Source organism: Coturnix japonica, chromosome 4 (genome assembly GCF_001577835.2).
Source record: "Coturnix japonica isolate 7356 chromosome 4, Coturnix japonica 2.1, whole genome shotgun sequence".
Taxonomy (NCBI): domain Eukaryota; kingdom Metazoa; phylum Chordata; class Aves; order Galliformes; family Phasianidae; genus Coturnix; species Coturnix japonica.
The window spans coordinates 47,207,588-47,225,642 of record NC_029519.1 but is presented as its reverse complement, the minus strand read 5'-3'; the positions used below and the strand labels follow the sequence as shown (position 1 = coordinate 47,225,642).

General features: G+C 38.9%; 1 long non-coding RNA gene across 1 annotated transcript in view; it reads left to right on the top strand.

Annotated features, from left to right (window-relative positions):
- LOC107313556 overlaps positions 1 to 8,059 on the top strand; it is a 51,238-nt gene extending 43,179 nt beyond the window's left edge. The window contains exons 3-4 of the long non-coding RNA XR_004306941.1: positions 454 to 534; positions 7,860 to 8,059. This is a non-coding gene — a long non-coding RNA (uncharacterized LOC107313556). The remainder of the gene's footprint in view (positions 1 to 453; positions 535 to 7,859) is intronic.
- Positions 8,060 to 18,055: the final 9,996 nt, after the last annotated feature.

Below are 18,055 nucleotides of genomic sequence, written 5' to 3'. Positions count from 1 at the left end.
CTGGTATTCTGGTTATATGAATTAAATTCATTATCATAAGTGATTGGGGAAAAAAAAAGTACTGGGAATATAAATGGTAGCATGGAAGAAAGGAATATCAAATACTTCTGCTAAGAAAAGTTATTTTGTAATAGAAAGATAGCTGTGTAGATCAGTTGACCAATAAAACTTGAAGAAAAATACAGTCTTTAGTGGAAGTCCAGCTCTTGTATGAAAATGTTTTCACCACCTGTAAAGTACATGGAGTCTGTTTTGTTTTATTCATTTCAACAATAAGTTGTTAATCACAGGAAGCACAAAAGCTAGGGAAGGTTACACCATTTATTTGCTAATTTTTCTGAGTAAAATTTTTACAGTTCCCCAGTTGATACAATTTCCAGGAATGTCTTAGGATTTTAAAGTATCTCCCGTTTGCACTATCTTAGTTACATCTTTTCCTCTCCACATTCACAGAAAGTAAACAGACTGAGATGTGTTCAGTGCAGCGTCCCTATTATCATCTGAATTTTTGAACAACCCCTTTATCAAACTCAGGTAAGAGATTATGGGATTCTCATTCTCCCTCTATGCTTTGCAGTCAAGCATCTCTTAATGTATCTTTGATAATTCAATTTATCACCACAATCACTGGCATAAAATGTATGTGTGCCTTTTTGATAAATATATGCTCAGCAGCTTGTCTTGCTGTCTGTGTAAAATATTACTTCTTCGAATGGTTTATACTCTTCTACAACTAAAAGACTGAAGCATGCAGTAAAGGAATATCTGTTAGTTGTATTAAGTCAATGCTTTGTTCAAAATCTCATAATAATATATATGTATATATACATGTAAAATAATTGGTGTTAGTCTTATTATAATGTCTGTTCTCTTGCCTTCATTTTCTGTTATTCTTGATATGACATATCTCATTGGCTAATATTTTGCTGGCATTAATGAGAACACTATCTGGAATTCTAAAGGTGCTGCTTTTGTCACAGATTCTCTTGCAATATTAATGACTGTTAAAAATAACTAGTTCTGCTTTCTCTGTTTCCTCTGTGTCGCCTCCTGTGTGCGCTGGCTGCATTTTTATTTGTGTCTGTGGCAGACTCCATAGGTCTCCTATAGTGATTAAATCACTGATTGAATATTCTGCTGCTTCAAATGAAAACCTCAGTTGCTCACTGCTGAGTGTCTGATGGAGGATTTTCTTTCATTATTTATGAAAACAATCACACTGGTGTTTTCCACTCTCTTTTCTCCGGTAAAAGAGTCATTTTGTTCTTCCAGGCTGAGAATAAGCGTTGGTAAATTGAGGTCTGATATAAGTAGAAAGGATTCTCATTTGCTTTGTTTGCAAATCTGTGCAGCTGAGTTTTTCAGCACCAAGGTCACCAGAGGATGATCTTGCAGCCGATCTACAGAGACCCATCTAACCCTCAAGTTTGGGATTGGATATGCCAGCAGTGCCCTGGTTCCATCAGGACCATGTCAGGTGGCTTTCTTGCCTTGTGCCATGGGTCATGACATGTGAACAGTGTCACAGTCCTGGACAAGGTTATTGGAGACAAGGTTTCCAGATTCAACCTCCAGAAACTATCATAAATGCTAGGGTGCCATTCAGTGACAGGTAAATAAAATAAAAGCAAGGCTCTCCTAGCTCCCTGCATCTTACATTGCACAGAACAGCAAGCAGGATTCGCCAGAAAGGATGGATGAGGTGCATACAAATGAGTGAGTTTAAAAAGTCATCTTGATAGCACACAGTATTGCAAGCAGAACTAAACTGCAAGGCTCCCTGTAATCCTGACCCTCTGAAAACCTTTTGGAAGGGAACACACCACCCATGGACAGAGGTGCACTGTGGCAGAACTGCTGCAGGTTATCAGCTTTCTTCATGTTAGGGATGCTGTAGCACTAGGGCAGCTAAATAACAGACAGAGGATGTACAGTTTTGCATTTCACACTATCCTTTAAGTCTTTCTGCAGCTCTTGTTTTGCAGCTCTAAAGTTTTGTGGTATGCATTACTGCTGAAAAAGAATATATTTAGAACAATGTCTTCTTTGCTTTGCTAGCTGGCTGGCCTCAGTGCACATTCCTAATCTACAGCTGCAGAAGACTGCGGAGTGACTTGAATATTTCATTTTGCTTTTTCAGACTAAAGCCTGAAGTCATATATTTACCCCTTCTATCTTTCTTTTCCTCTTTCAAAATACCCTTTCTATATATATATATATTTATATATATATTTTTAAATTTATCTGCTAGAATTTTTGCTTCACGATGCAGCAAGGAAAGCCTTCAGCAGCATATGCAGTTCACTAAAGTCCTTTAATTCAGTCTGCTATCGTGCTACACGCAGCTTCTCATTGCCATTTGTGGAACAATCAGTGCTGAGGCAAACTGAAAGAGGAGAGGGAAGGGCAAGTTAAGGTCTGAAACTGGTGGTAGAAGACAAGATTGAATATAAATAGATGTGAGTCACAACTGTGGCATCAGTATTAGAGAAGCTTGTCATTCTTTTTTGTTGCAGAAAACACCTCAGTTGCACATAGGAAGTGAATTCACAGCAAGCAGAAATCTATTATTGGAGAGCAAAATAATAAAAAACCCCACCAACACACACACACAAAAAGTTTGTTTCTCCATTGTACAAGTAACTCTCATATTATTTGTAAATATATTTTGTGTTGTATGCATATTATGCATATGTGTATGTGAAACTCCTTAATTTATAAGCTCCTCATGCACTACAGCAAATTTATACCAGCTGGAGATGGAAAATGCACACATTTTAGGGGCACAGATAGTGAAAAAGAGCATACTGCAATTTAAATGGGGTTGGTCTTGGAAAAGAAAATGGTATTAATCTTCTGCAGGTACTGAATGTATAAGCATTCAGCAGAGAAAGAAAAAATACACTACATGCTGAAGAAGCTCAAGTTTATATAAGAAATTTTAATTAGAGAGCACAAATTCAATGTTTCAGTAAGCTAGAATTGCAATTTTAGATTTTTCTTGCTTCAGCAGTTCCAAATATAGCCCTCAAGACATTCAGTTTCTCTATAATAAGCCTATGTTGAAAGTTAGTGATGAATACACATAGTAAAGCCACAGAACATCTAGGAACAGAGACTATTAGTCAGCATTTCTCCCTGGCACTCTACATCCCTTTCTTGTCTATTCTACTCTCTGCCTCTGTGGGACTGCTTGGGGCGGAGGGCACTGCATCCATACCATCATTCAGACAGTTCCCAAATAAATGTTGCTATATAAGGTGAAGGCAGCTGAACTGTGCCGCCTGTATTCACATCAAGACAAGGTGAACAAGCGTCCATAATTGGTTTTTCTCTTGGGGAGGTGCTGGGCAGGCAGTTTCCTTGGTGGTGATTTTACTGACCTGCAGAATGTTTCAGTTGTGTGGTGTACTACAGAGCGCAGTCCTTTTGTAAGGACTGAGAATTTTAACATCTCTGTATTAATGCACTGTGTTGTAAATTCTTATGTGCCTAAGAAAAGGGATTTCAGATTGTTATTGTGCCTTTAAAGTAAAAAACATGCACTCTGATAGTCACTAAATGATTTCTGTATTAAAAGCACAACTTCAGATCCACATGAGTATGCATCTTGCCTGATCCTCAGCTCAACTAAAGCTTCTCTGCACACTTCAGCAGCAGAAGGCCCCCATGAGAGCTCTGCGGGGCCAGCTGAGGCTGTTCCCTGCGGGACACAGGAATCTGCTGGAGGCTCTCAGCCAGACTGCACCAAGCTCACTTCTGCTTGGAATGGTGGTGGCAGGAAAGGAGACATAGTAGAAACTTCTGTGCAACCCAGTAAGCCCTAGGCATATTTTTTTTCTTACTTGTTCCTGGGGGCCAGTGCTTTTAACATAGTTAAAGTAGCCCAGCTATAATTTGAAGAACAACATAGTACAAAGTCAGTGGACAGCATGTCTCTATAACCTGTGTGGGCACTGAGATATCTGCTCAGGAAAAGCAGCAGAATACTTATCATAAGATAGATTATTATACTGCAAAATGGCAATGTTTTTCACCTTGCATGGTGAAATTGTTGTGAGGGAAGGTAATTCAATTAACAGCTCAGCTTTGTGAGAGGTAATTTACAGCAAAGGGAAGATTTCAGAGTTTTCAGAGACTTCACTTCTGTGCGCTTATAGTCTTTGTCCTTAGTTGCACTGGGAAAAGTCTGATCCCTATTGATTCAGAGACAGACAAAACACTTCAACCTCAGTGCAGTGATTGACGTGATAAGCTGGACTGGATTTGATAAAGGATGAGGGGAAAATAAGAAAAATGAGCTCTGTTATCTATCTACAAGCTGGTACAATCTATCTACAGGTGCTGTAATCTGTGCCAGGGATCTGATCCCAGCTTCCATTAATGCACACACCTTCCTAATCAGATGTTGTGGAGCAACCCTAAGGGAGAGGGACATGTGTTAAATTGGCCTGGAGACAAAAAATGTGATGAGGGGAACAAATTACAACCTTCAGTTTCCTAATGGGGAAGTTGAATATGGAAGCTGAAAGTGGAAAAGATGGAGCCAGTCTTTTCTTAAGCATATTCCACTAAGGAGAATCAAATGAAATGGTCATGATGCAGCAAAGGCAGATGTCAGAAGAATGAATTTCACTGTAACAGAGATCCAGCACTGGAAGCAGTCATTCAGAGAGGATGTGGTATCTCCATCCCTGCAGACCTTTAGAACTCCTCTGAACAGGACCTTAGTGACCTGACCAATCTTCAGAGTAAGCCTGGAGCAGGGATTGGTCCAGTAGACCTTCAGAAGTTTCTGCTGACCTCAATTATTCAACAATTCAGTTACTTTAATCCACCATAAATCCACATGTCCTTTTGTCTGTGAAGGTCAAGCCCTGTTTTCTGCATCAGAGTGAATAACATTGCTCATCATCTGCCAGGCAGTGGAAAGGAAAGAGCAGTGTACCAAGGAGACAGTTCCTTTCTTGCAGTTACATGCTTCCATGCTATGGTAAATTTCTGCTTCATTTCAGGAACAATAAATGTTGTTACAAAAGTAGTCTGCTTACCCACAACCAGAATGTCAACACCATATTTAATTTATATTGCTCTGAATGTAGCATTTCATCTTAATGAGTTCTTTTCCCTCAAATGTTCTTTTTATACTTTATGGGAGAAATGATTTTGAACCATTCCCATTTTCTGTCTGTGACCGCTGGCTGTCAGTGTCTGTTGTAGCTTAAATGATGTGGGACAAGGTAAATTTAAATTCAACCCAGCAAATGGCTGTCATCAACACATTACCACCTCAAAGTCATTTAGAGGATTCAGAGTAGCATAACAACAGCGAGCAATGTTCAGAACAAAAATCGACAAGAAACCATATTAAAAATATAGCATTTTGCAGAACCATTATGTGTGTCCATACGCAGGTCACCCCATACTTCTTGCGCACTAGCTCTGCTAACAGAGGAGAGGGGTTTTAAATGTGTTATGATCCAAAATGCCCCTTACAATCTGAAACACTCTGGCTGCTAGTTGTACACCCACACTACATATTAATTGCATTCTTCATCTAATGTGTAAGCTCTGTGGGGTTACTTCTGATTTAAACCTGCAACAGAAGACTGTGAGTCCTGTAGAGGACTCTGCAATTAAACAATCTGTATAAATTTTTGGAAAAGAGACACTCCTTGCATGATTCATCTGCAAAGCACAGACACAATATCAGATTCTATTGTTCTGTCACAGGCTAATTCAGTTGTGTAAATGTACTACAAAGAAATCATTTTAATGCATCAATTGCATAGACTGAGGAAGATAGGAAAATTCTTGTTAAACAAGATCGTGTTTCCATCTGGAATGGTTCATATAGTGTCCAACATAGCTTGAAACAATTTAACTGTTTTGTTTTGTTTTGTTTTTTCCCGTGACACAAGACAAAGTATGTCCAAAGCTAAAAAGCTGGAAGAAGTTTAAAAGCCTACTTAACGTGGACCAGCCCTGTCAAAGTCTTCCAGGGCCTTCAGTTTCTCCCACGTGAATGAGTTAGAGTGTACATTTGTGTAACCTTGCCTCTGGTTCCAGTCCCTTCTCTTGTACCTTGAGGACACTCCATGAGAGGTTTTGGACCTCTCTGTGTATCTGGACATGGAACTGCAAGTGTGCACAATCAGAGATTGGTTTTGCCTCTGGGTAATGCTGCATGTTACAGTGGAGACTCAGCTCTGCAGATTTAGCAGCAAGCAGGCTATTTCAAGATTTACTTTTTATCTTGGCCATGCAAACTATCTTGGTGCTCATATACAGGCATGGACATGCTCTGGGTCTCTCCTAAGTTTAGAGTTTGGCAGAATTTTAAGCTATGTTTAGAATCTCTGGCTCCAGTAGCAACTCCTCTCCCCTCTATTCCCTGCTTTTATACCTTTTGAGGCATATTTATACTTTCATCTATACTATCCATGGTGCTTTCTTGCTATTTTTTTCTAGCAAACTTAATCTTTAGATATGAAATTACAACTGCTGTTACAACCACAAGTACAAATGTACCACTGAGATCTTCTCCTGATGCTTCATCCATTAATCCCTATCAAGGTCCAAAAGGTCCCTGAAACAACTGTTTTTAACTTTGAATTTCCAGTTAATGTAGCTTAAGTAGGACAATTATGCAAGTCCAGGCTGTTTTTGTCAATGTTGCTGCTTGTGCACAAACAGTACAATAGGTTTCATGTCCTGTTGAAGTTCATAACTGCTCTGTACTTTCCCTGAGCATCACAGCTATTTAAAAAAATTTTTTTTTCTTACTTTTATTTTTTATCTAGTTGCAGTAAGAAGCATTTGGGCCAATGAGAAGAGATGAGGAAGCATCTTCAAGGCATTTCACAGCACACATTCTGATGCCTCTGGCTGCTCAGCCACTTCTCTTGCATCACACTTTTCCCTTCCCTGTGACTGGATCTCTTTCCTCTGCTTGGAGCTGAATGATAGTACTGATGGTTTTATATGTTTTCATTGAAAATAATGCAGTTTACAAGTGTACTTTTCACCAAAGAAGTGTTTTGTTTAATTGATTATTTTAACATCGTTTAAAGGTCCAGTTTTTGGCAGCACTGCCTGCAGCAGGAGGGTTGGCACCTGATGATATTTGAGGTCCCTTCCAACACAAGTCATTCAGAGACTCTGTGGCTTTAAGGGACAGCTTTATGGCTTTGACTTCAGTTACAGACTTTCTGGGAAGCTTGGTCCACCTACTCCTAAAGCAGCCTGGAAATCCTTCCTACATCTGTTTTTCCTAGGAATACAGGTTAATACCTGTTATTACTAGGAACCTGCCAGAGGAGAGTTTGGGGCATGTTTCTGAGGTGCCTCTGCCCCGCCTGCTGGGACTGGCTGTGCTCTGTCACTCATCACCCTGCATCTCGTCAGAGTGTAAACTTTCAAAATGAGCATGCACAGACACTGGCTCTTGTTTCAGTCTTGTGGATAGCACTCATATAGGCTGAAGCAGTTCTGCAGTGAAGCTTCTGCTTGGTGTGTGCCCAGGAAACTTTTCTCTTTCCCCCTTTTCTTCTCTCCAGGATGTTCTCTTTAAAGAATAAGAATTAAGAGTGTGCCAGCAGGGCTGCTGTTGCATGCTTTGGACATGTTGCTTAGCCTGAGGTACCTGAGAAGGGTGCCAGACCCTTGCTGATGCTCATCTCAGATTAGATACTGTTAGTATGAAATAGGTGATTAAAGCTATGCCACATTCCTCTCTCATTCAACATTTCCTTCCCTGAGGAAAGAAGTCTGTACAGATATACAACTCAATGGTGAACAACTCTTAGACATCTTAAGAACTATAGTTCATTTTTCTTCTCTCATCTTTTTCCTTCTAGCTCCCACAGCTGCATGGAGTCCCATAACATGTCAAGCTGTTATCTGCTTCAACAAGGATCCAGGTGACCTTTTTGACACCTGTTGCAGTATTAACATCTCACAGCAAACCAGAGGAGGGGGAGCAAACAGATCAGGCTGGAAGTCTATGAAAAGTTAGCTTTTTTTTTTTCTTCCACTGTCACTAGCTTCTATTTCTGCACTCCTTTCTCTCAGTCATAAAAAGATGGCCATATGCAGTGTCTATATTTTTCATTTAATTCTTTTTAAAGTTGTAACAAAAATTGTCTCTCAAACAGCTGATACATATATATATGGGTCACTTACAGTTGTCTGGAGTTGTTTGATCCATAATATTTCCCAAATAACTAAAAGCAGCTAAGATTTGTGCTGCACTGAAACCGAAGGCCAATTGCTGCTCTTGTACTCCTGTATGTTAAATTTGTGTTTACTTTCACAATAAATGCATAATTGAATAATTTTATTGATCAATGAAAATCTGAAGGTGCAGACAAAGTTACCGTAGTGGCAACATGTGCATTTTAAATCTTCTAAGTCAGTTAAGTGATAAGGAGTTGGTACAAGTGATCATCTCAAAAGTTTATCCTCCTTTAAGGAGAAAGAACCTGTAAATTAAGAAACTGTAAATAATGAAAAGAAGCAGAGGTAGGATAGCCATTAGCTTTGAGATCAAGTTTTTCAAGATGTCTTCTAATTCAGAGAAATAAAAGAATCCCTTAATGGATCTTTCAGTTCTTCAAAGTCTTGATACCACAAAGCACGTACACCCGGAAATGAAATAAGTGCCACTGAATTCTGCCTGTGTCCAGAACATGACATTCTTAAAACTCTTTTTTATCTGGGAAGCATCTCTGGTTAGAGGATAGGTTATGCACTCACTCTACTAGAGTTGCTCTTTGAGGGAGATGACATTTTAGGCCTTCCCACTGTACTCTGTAGGTTGGAGCTCTAATTACTTGGCTACAATCATGCTTACTCTGATGAGAAAAAGGGCCAAAGGCAACAAGTAACACACACGAATTATAGTAGGTGAGATAAAAGATTTGAAATCCTTTCAAAAGATAAAGTTGGTAAATTGCCACAAGAGCTTTTGTGTTTCCAGCACTGTTTCCAACACATGCTTGGTATTTGGTACTGCCCCAGGGTGGGCCATGAGAAAGTGTGGAGAAGTGATGCTGCTAGTGATTACTAAAAGATACCTCAAAGAAAAGGTCAATGTAATTTCGTTGTGTCTTTTCCCTGCTGTTTGCAGGGCCTTTATTATGCTGTTCTCCAAAATGTTTTTACCTAACAGTTGTTTTACTGACATTACTAAGAAAATTGGAACAACAAATTTGGCTTTCAGATTTGATTATAAATGGTTCCTCTTCTTTTTAATGTCATCTTGCAATGTTTACATTTTCATGTTGTATACAGAGAGATTGTAACTCTAAATAGATTCAAATGTTATTTCTGAAAAATACATTCATTTTTCCCAGAAAGTGATTGCCATTTAAGGTGCAACTTTAGAAAATCATTTGCATAAAATGGCATTTTTCCATACAGAAACTTGATGCAACCTGATAACTGGGTTGACACAGGCTGTCAAATTACTACCTAATGTTTACTTGCAACTGATTTCACATGAAATAAAAACTGTAAGCTTTCTGTAAGTAAAAGCTCTCTTTCCAATCACTTCTCAGTCCTCCAGAAGACAGACTGAAAGCAAAGCATGCTTCAGAATTGGACAGGAGATTTTTCTATTAAAAATATCTCCAAGGACATGTAACGATGACACCATTCTTCCTGTAAGAACACATCCTGTCATTTCCTGAAGTTTTTCCATACAATTCCTTAAAGGGAAGTGGATATGAATGAAAATAAAGAACCTGTTGACAGGTGAAAGCATTAACTACAGCTTACACAGGCTTTGTTATGTTGGCCCATGGGAAGAGAAGGGCTGTGCCTCTTCTTTTTATCCTGCAGACATTTACCAAGCTTTGGTCGGATTTCAGTTCACTGCCTTACATGGGTGGAACTTCATTTGCTTCAGTTAAATTATTATTGGTTTAGATATTGTTATGCTTTTGGTGACCCTCCAAATCCAGTTTAAACCATCACATTTTTCATGGCTTCTGCTCAAAAACATTAACTGGCATCTATTCAGTTGAAACTTAGTCAAAGTTTGACATCACCTTAGCACACATTTGTGAATTTACAAATCATGAGTGTTGGGTGATACATGTCCTCATCATTTCCATTACTTCCTATGGGTAGCTGAATAACAAGCCAAATCTGTGTACATGTCAAAATAAATGTTTAAAGTCAATTTATATTTACTAATATATGTTTTTTTTTTCTTTTTCCTTTTTCCTTTTTTTTTTCTTTTTTTTTTTTTTTTTTNTTTTTCTTTTTCAGACTATGATATGGTCTTCCTATATTTCAAGACATAGAAGCATTGGGCTTTTCTCCTGGGACTGGGAGTGCTTATTGGCCAAATACTGGTCAAAAGATCCTTAGCAAGCAGCTCTTGTCTTCTGCAGTTCTTCTCTAGCGAACAGTGTTCAGTTATCTGGAGTTTAGCATCAACAATGACTCTAAACTCTAGATTATTCAGACTTCAGAGTTCAACAAGGGGAGAACATTTGACAGAAAGAGCTGTTGTACCTGTAAACAGAATGGAGGTGAGACAGTGGAAATGTACTGGAGGAGCCCACATTCTTGATTTCTCTGACATCATTAAATACATGACTCAAAAAAATGCAGCAAGAGAAAGCCCTGGACCCCAGAGTAAATTGAGAGTCTGTACTAAAGGTTCATTAATTTCATGGATCAGAAGATTCTTGGATATTTCTTGCAGGAATATAAAAAGAATAAAACTAGAATCCCAGAATCATGACTTTTTATGTTTTCTGTTACTGGAATAAGAGTTTTTCTACTATATCACATTAAATATATAGTGTTACACAGTCAGGAAAAAAAATAGAATCTATTAATGACATTTCTGCTTTGATCGAATATGGTTATCATCATGTCAATTTGGATGAAAACCAAGAGTTACACATCCATGAATCTCTTAGGCTCATTTCTGTCTAAAATACCTTGCTTGTATGCTGATGAGCTCCCTGCCCAACATACTTTATCATCTATTAAATGAACAGACCATTTCTCTTCTCATGACATATTATCTGCAATAGATCTTAAAGCATAAATTGATCTTGAAAAGTTTGGGGAAGAATGATGATAGTTTGCTGGTGTCTTCTTTCTCCCAGTGCTGCCACACAAGCAAGTTTCCTTATTGCAATAGCCTGTATCTGGCTCAACCTCATTAGTGCCAAGTTTAGCACACAAACCTTCTTCACAGAGGCAGCACCATGGACGGTACTGCAACAAGAAGACAAAGCTATCTGGCTGTTGATAGCTTGCAAGCAATGCCCAAGATGTAGCAGCTGCTGGAGGAGAAGCCACAGCTAAGAAGGACAGTGAGGTCCATAAGCAGGCAAGAAATGCTAATGAAGTCTAGAAACATGACTCAAGGAAGCATATGTGTGGGAGAGGTTCAAATTACTTAAAGACCAAAAGAAAAAAAAACAAACAGCAACCCCAAACTAGTAGCAGCATCCAAAAAAAAAAAAAAAAACAACAAAAAACCACCCCAAACAAATACAAACAAACAAAAACAAACAAAAGGCTGATGGGATATTCAGTACCTTAAATGGCTGACCAAGTGACTGGGCTGCCTCAGGCTACCTGCAGACTGTAGCCATTTTCTTACTTAATGCCTGGCTACTTGCTAATTTAACCTGCTATATGATTGCCAATTTAGATTTTTATTTATTTATTTATTTATTTATTTATTTCCTGTAGGCTTGTTTGAAAAGCTTCAGAATACTTCAGCCGTGTTTGAAGAAGAGGATTATCACAGGGATTTTCCTGAAGCACTCCAGATGTCTACATGGTGCTAATAATCCATCCAGACCACATAGCCTTCCAAAATACCACAGAAGCACCCATCATTAATGTAATAATGTCAGCGAATCTACAAATATAAACAATATTAAACTTGAGCCAAAGAGCTTTGAAAGGAGAACATAATAGCAAGGTACGCTAGGAGATGGTCTTTCACATTTGCTCTGCAAGGCAAGGGATTTGAGCCTTGCTTATCATCAGTCCATACCAACAGCTAGTTTCCAGAAGCTGTGTGTGTTGACTTCCTCTTGTAAAGCCAAGGAAGTGCACTTAACTTTCAAGCTCCCAGGAACCCATAACGGAAGTCCTGTCTCTCTAATGAAATTTTTGGTGCTCTTGAAACTATAACTTAGCTACCCATAATACTGCTCTACTTTTATGTTAAACTAAGTTAAGATGTTCTATTTTAATACTGAAATTCCTTCTGCATAGTCGTTTCTATCCACTATTAAACCACAGTATCAGTTTTGTATGACTGGTTTTCCATGGACTTGTGGGTAATCACATGGCTTTTGTGAATTCTATTTTAGTAACAAGAGATATGGCAGAAAGCAATCTGGACATTTTACTCACTGTAGACCAAGTTCAAATCCATTGTTGTTTTGTTTTGTTTTGCATTCCCATGCTTATGCAAATTCTTGGTTGTGTCAAATCTTTTCCTCATCAGTTGAGGAGTGTGTGCCTGGAATGCTGGGGAGGCTGGGGGAAGGGAGAACAGCTGAGAAAAGCGTGGTTTAAAACCACCTCTTTGCTTCTCTTATTCCCAAGAGTTGCAAGAGTCATAAGTTTGGAGCACCTCCCAGGGCTTCTTTAAATTAAATCCAGCTGCAGTGGCTGCTAATGGGAATAGTCCATCATAGCGGTCAGCAATATCAACACTGCTCCAAGCCACAGTCCCAAAGTGCTTGGGCTGTTTAGCTGGATTGTGGCTATCTCCAGTGACTGAAGGTAATATTACTCTGAACATGCTGCTGAATGTTGTGTGATTCAAAGAAAAATGTAAAGAGCACCTTGTATTAGCGAACACTGCAAGGTGATGCAGAGTAATAAAATTAATCATAATCTCAATGCCGTAAAGAAACCTCACTTCATAGAGGGACTTCATACAGTGTTTACAGTGCACTTCAGAATTTATTCTTAGTGGGATTAAGTTCACTAAGGTGATATGTGTATGACAGAAAGCAGCAAGCAATCTATTGCATGCTGTGTCAATAACAATTACATAACATTGGATTATTGAATTATTTTCAAGCATAAGTTAATAGTCAAGAATAAGTTAACAGTCAGGGAGCAGTCACATGTTTAAAGCCATTTAAAGACTTGAAAGAACAGCTTCTTAGTCCACTGCAAACATGGATATTATTTTTGCTAAATCATTGCTGTAAAATGTGAACAGTAGCAGAAATATTGTGATAACTCAGGAAAGAGATACTATGAAAATACTAACTTAAGTTGCTCAAGTATACTAACTAACTTGCTCAAGAACAAACTGGAAAGGCTTAGGCTGCTGAAGCCCCAGCAGCTAAACCTAGCACAGAATCTGAATTAAAGATGTTACAGCATGAAAGGTCAAACACATCCAACAACTTCTCTAAGGACTTGTTCTTTATGAGATTTCTCTTATGAGAGTGTGGAATCTCTTTCCCTCTATCACCTCCTACCTCCTATCCCAGGAATATTAAGAAATGCACAAACCAAATGTATACTGTAGAAAAATGAATGAAACTATTGTAACAGGCATGTCCAACGCACAGCCTGGAGCCCACATGCGGCCCACCATGGCAGGCATTGAAGCTGCCCCATGCTATGGGGATGGTGGAGTGGCCCCTGGCACACACCCATTGCTCAGCAACACCCAAAACGTCAGTGCACTATTAACGCTATACTGGCTGAAACCAGGGCATGGGGAGGGCAGTGCTGTGCAGTGCTGACTCAAGTGATGGCAAATAACTGTATGCATTTTGATACACTGGCTAAACACAGTGCTCTGAACAGCAAAGAATACGCAGCTGTGCTTTCTGTTTTGATAAAAGAATTTGAGAATAGATTTCAAGATGGCAAAAATAATCACGAATTTATGTTTGCAATGTTATTTTCAATTGATATAAATATGTTAGCTGAAAATTTTCATGTGGAATGTATAGAGTTGCAATCAGATATTCAACTCAAAAATCTGATCATGTCTCTTTACCAGACTTTACCAGAGAGTAATATCATTTGCTTCACAGACACAGCTTATTCATGTCATCTCTTTTGGCAGTACACACATTTGTGAATAATTGTCAAGAATGAGATACAGGAAGAGTAAAATTTCATCAAAATTCTCTGAGAACTCACTGAGAACTGCAGCCACTGCCACCTAAGCAGCCCGAGGCTCTAGTTTCAAAAAAACAGGGTCCAATATCCCACTTATATTTTTGTTCCTCTCTCTTCTTTAATGTTTTAAGAAAAATATTCAAAAATAAAAGTTATGTTACTTATATATTAACAATATATAAGTATATACAATATATATACAATATAATATATAATAACAATATTATATATTTTACAAGAGCTGCTCTGAAAGTAATGCCTCCTATTTTACGACATGGACCCACAACACAAGAGGTGAATGCTGGTGGTATGGCAGCAGAGGCTGAACCTTCCCACCAGTATTCCATTCCATGTTGTTAACATGTGACAGATGGCAGCAGAGGGGCAGTCTTATAGAAGGGTGTCTGATATAGAAGTATATATGAAGCAAAGGTGTGTCATTAAATTCCTCTGCGCAGAAACAGTGGCTCCCATTGATATTCACTGATGCTCTTGTTCATCACTGGGAAAAATGTACAGCTAATGGTGGTATACCTGAGAATTTGCTCTATCAGATAATGTTGTGCTCTTTGTATTGGTTGTACTTTCCATGGAAATAAATAGGAGACATTACTTTTGGAGAAGCTTATATATAAGAGGCCCAAGACAATTCCTCTTTACTCACTGTGACCCAGGCATGCCAAAAGGTTGGATACCTACATGTTATAATGAGATAATGGTCTGTACTGTTGCTTCTTTCCCACTGTGAAAGGAAGGGATTAAATCATGATTTCCTTAAGATCAATGGAAAAGTAGCTGAAGAAATGATGGTTTCTATGCGCCAGAAACTGGAGCATAGGAACTTCCACACGAATGTGCGCAAGAACTTCTTTACGGTGAGGGGGACGGAGTGCTGGAACAGGCTGCCTAGGGGGGTTGAGGAGTTTCCTTCTCTGGAGATATTCAAGACCTGCCTGGACACCTACCTGTGCAACCTGGTGTGGGGAACCTGCTTTGGCAGGGGGTTTGGACTCGATGATCTCTGGAGGTCCCTTCCAACCCCTACAATTCTGTAATTTTCATAACTGACATGCCAAAACTTGGTAACAACTCTTGACAAACCCAAATATGTCTATAGTCTTACCATTCCCCAGTGTGCAGAGATTCCTAAAGATCATGTATTTCTCCTCAATATCTACAACTTTAAAGGTATCTGTCCATAACAGGCCTCTGTTATTTCCTGTATGGGGTGACTGGTCATCTGCTTTCCATGTGATGCCTGTCAAAAGGCAGAACTAGGATACCCTGAGGTAACAAGGGCTGGTTAAGTCCCCAGCCTTTTCCTACCTCACTTCCCTCAAAATCAAGCTAATTTAAAATTATTCCTCCTCCACATTCATTACTCATCATCCCACCAGACCTCTGGATCAAGAGATTTCTGCCTCGAAAATCTTGGCTAAAGGCTGTATTGGAAAGTACATGGTTGAGTATGAGGACAGGAAAGAATTCAACTCTGTAATTAATTATTTCACACTGGTAGGCTTAACGGATACTTTTCTCAACTACTGCTGAGTTGAAACTCATTTGAAAAGTACTTTTGATCATCAGAATTTGTGATTAAAAGAAAACAACACACTGATGAAAGAAAAGAACACACTGATTTGTGTACAGAACTCCCTTTGCAACAACAGAAATAGAAATACAATAATATAATCAACAGTCCCTGAGGTAAGACAAACTAATCCTGAATGAATCTTGGTTATAAATGTTACATATGGCCCTCACACATGTTTCAGGACACAGAGAGAAACACTGAGGCAGCAGTTTAGGCAGGTTCCGTTTTATATCTTCTGCAGAAAACAGCTGATTTCTTCAAAGAGCCTCAGCAATAGGGAACAGCCTTCACTGCACTGTGCAAGGCATGTAGTTTTCTGAATACTCGCTGTGTTTCATGTGGGTGATCCCAAGATTCATACTACTATTAAAGTTTCCAGGATTGTGCAATAGTCCACCTTAATAAACTAGCAGCCTAACCTCATCTCTCACATTTGCCAGAGGGAGAAAACAGGATCAGATACTGTAGGCAGAACGAGTACTGATGTTGCTTGCATGTAAACAACTTTGTTACATCAAGTCCAAAATAACTGTCATTAACCACTGCCACCTCTGGGAAGGAATCACAAGTCTTCATAGAGAGTCAGTGCCTTTTTCCTCAATCTAAAAGGACTCCGCTGAATTATTTTATATTATCGTGGTGTTTTGATGGCAGTGGAAAAAGAAGCACAGAGAGGATTGGCCAAGAGAAAAGAAAGATTGATAAGCAACTTTTGGGAGTTGTCCCTGATACTCTAGATAGCTTCACATCCACGCTCTGGCTGGTGTGAAAGGTGAACTTCAAACAGCCTTCCTGTATCTTAGATAAATGTCTGCCTTAATCACCATAGGACTGGCTTACTGGTTTTCCAGCTCTCATTCTAGCTCTCATATTTTTTTTCACAGTATGCTTTTGGATGGTAAAGTAGGAGAACATGTGAAACTTTGAAAAAAGTCCAGATGAGAGAAAATGTCTCACATCTAATACGCAGAGATAAGAGCATGAAGATAATGGAAAGTATCTGAATAAATGTATCTTCTTTGATCAACATATTTCTGCGTCCTTTTTGGGTTTGTGCTTCTTCAGCAAAAGGAGTTGGAGATGCTCTGAATGTTGTATTTAAAAAAAAATATAACAATATTTACACTACAAACACAACATGAAAGCATTTTATTTGAGTCTACAGTCATTCCAGGAATACCAAATTCATTTCGGTTCACCTAAATTGTAGGCTTTATGCCCAATGGACTTGACCAGATTAGATTTCAATTTTCAGCATATTCTTCAGTGTGAAATCTAACTGACAGCAGATTTTCTCCCTGTTTTTGAAATTGTTTATAATTTCACTCACCAAGAAGTAGTGTAAAGTTTTGCTCTTGCTGATGTGCATCATTTCATGGAGTTTTCCATAAAATGAAATGAAATTTAATGAAAAAATAGCTTCAGTACTTCATCTCTGAATCAGTATCAGAAGAGAGAGCCATATTCTAAGTTTAGTCTTCTAGTTTTCTTCTTGCCTTGTTTTCTTAACTACTTTGTTCTACCCAGCTTTGTGAAATGGCTTCTTCCTGTACTTCCTCCAGCTGGCTTCAGAGCTGAGGAGGCCCAACCAGTCTTTCCACTTATTTTGGTTACTTTAACATCACACTCGCTGCCATTGCAACCCGTTTTTGTCTGTGCCTTGCAAATCACTTTCTCTTCTGATTTTTTAGATACTACCTCAGTTAGAAAGTGGGGGACAACCAAGCTTATGTTGAATCCAGACTTTTAGCTCAAGTTAAAGACTTGAGGAGAGATCTCACCACACTTGAACTAATGTCAGGGATCATGTCAGGACTTGCAGGCATTTGTGCATTTTTACCTCTCTAGGAGATTCTGAATAGCACACTGATGCTAAGGGTGAAAGAACCATGACAGGTTGATGAATGAAAGAGGTGAGGGAGACATATATTCCACCTACACTGGTGCCCTGTCACTGTGTAAAACCAAAAGTGAAGTTACTCTGGAGAATAAAGTAATAGGGAATGAGACCAGGACTCTGATGAACTCTGCAGTGGCCATGAAGGGCAGAGAATGTGGAGGCTATTGCAGAAAGGAAAAATCACAAGAGGAACAGAGTTTTCTTTCAGTCCAGAGAAGAGATGCTGTTCTCAGAAAACGCTCTCCAAAAATGAGAGCTGATTTTAAATGCTCTCAGAGAATCACTTGATTCCTGAAATGGATCAAGTCACTAGTTGCCTAGAAGAGGTTTCACATGGAGCGGAAGGTCAAGGAAATCAAAGTGGTAATGGTATTTTAATGTCTCCAGTTCATTTTTCTCATGCAGTACAAGAATCTGTC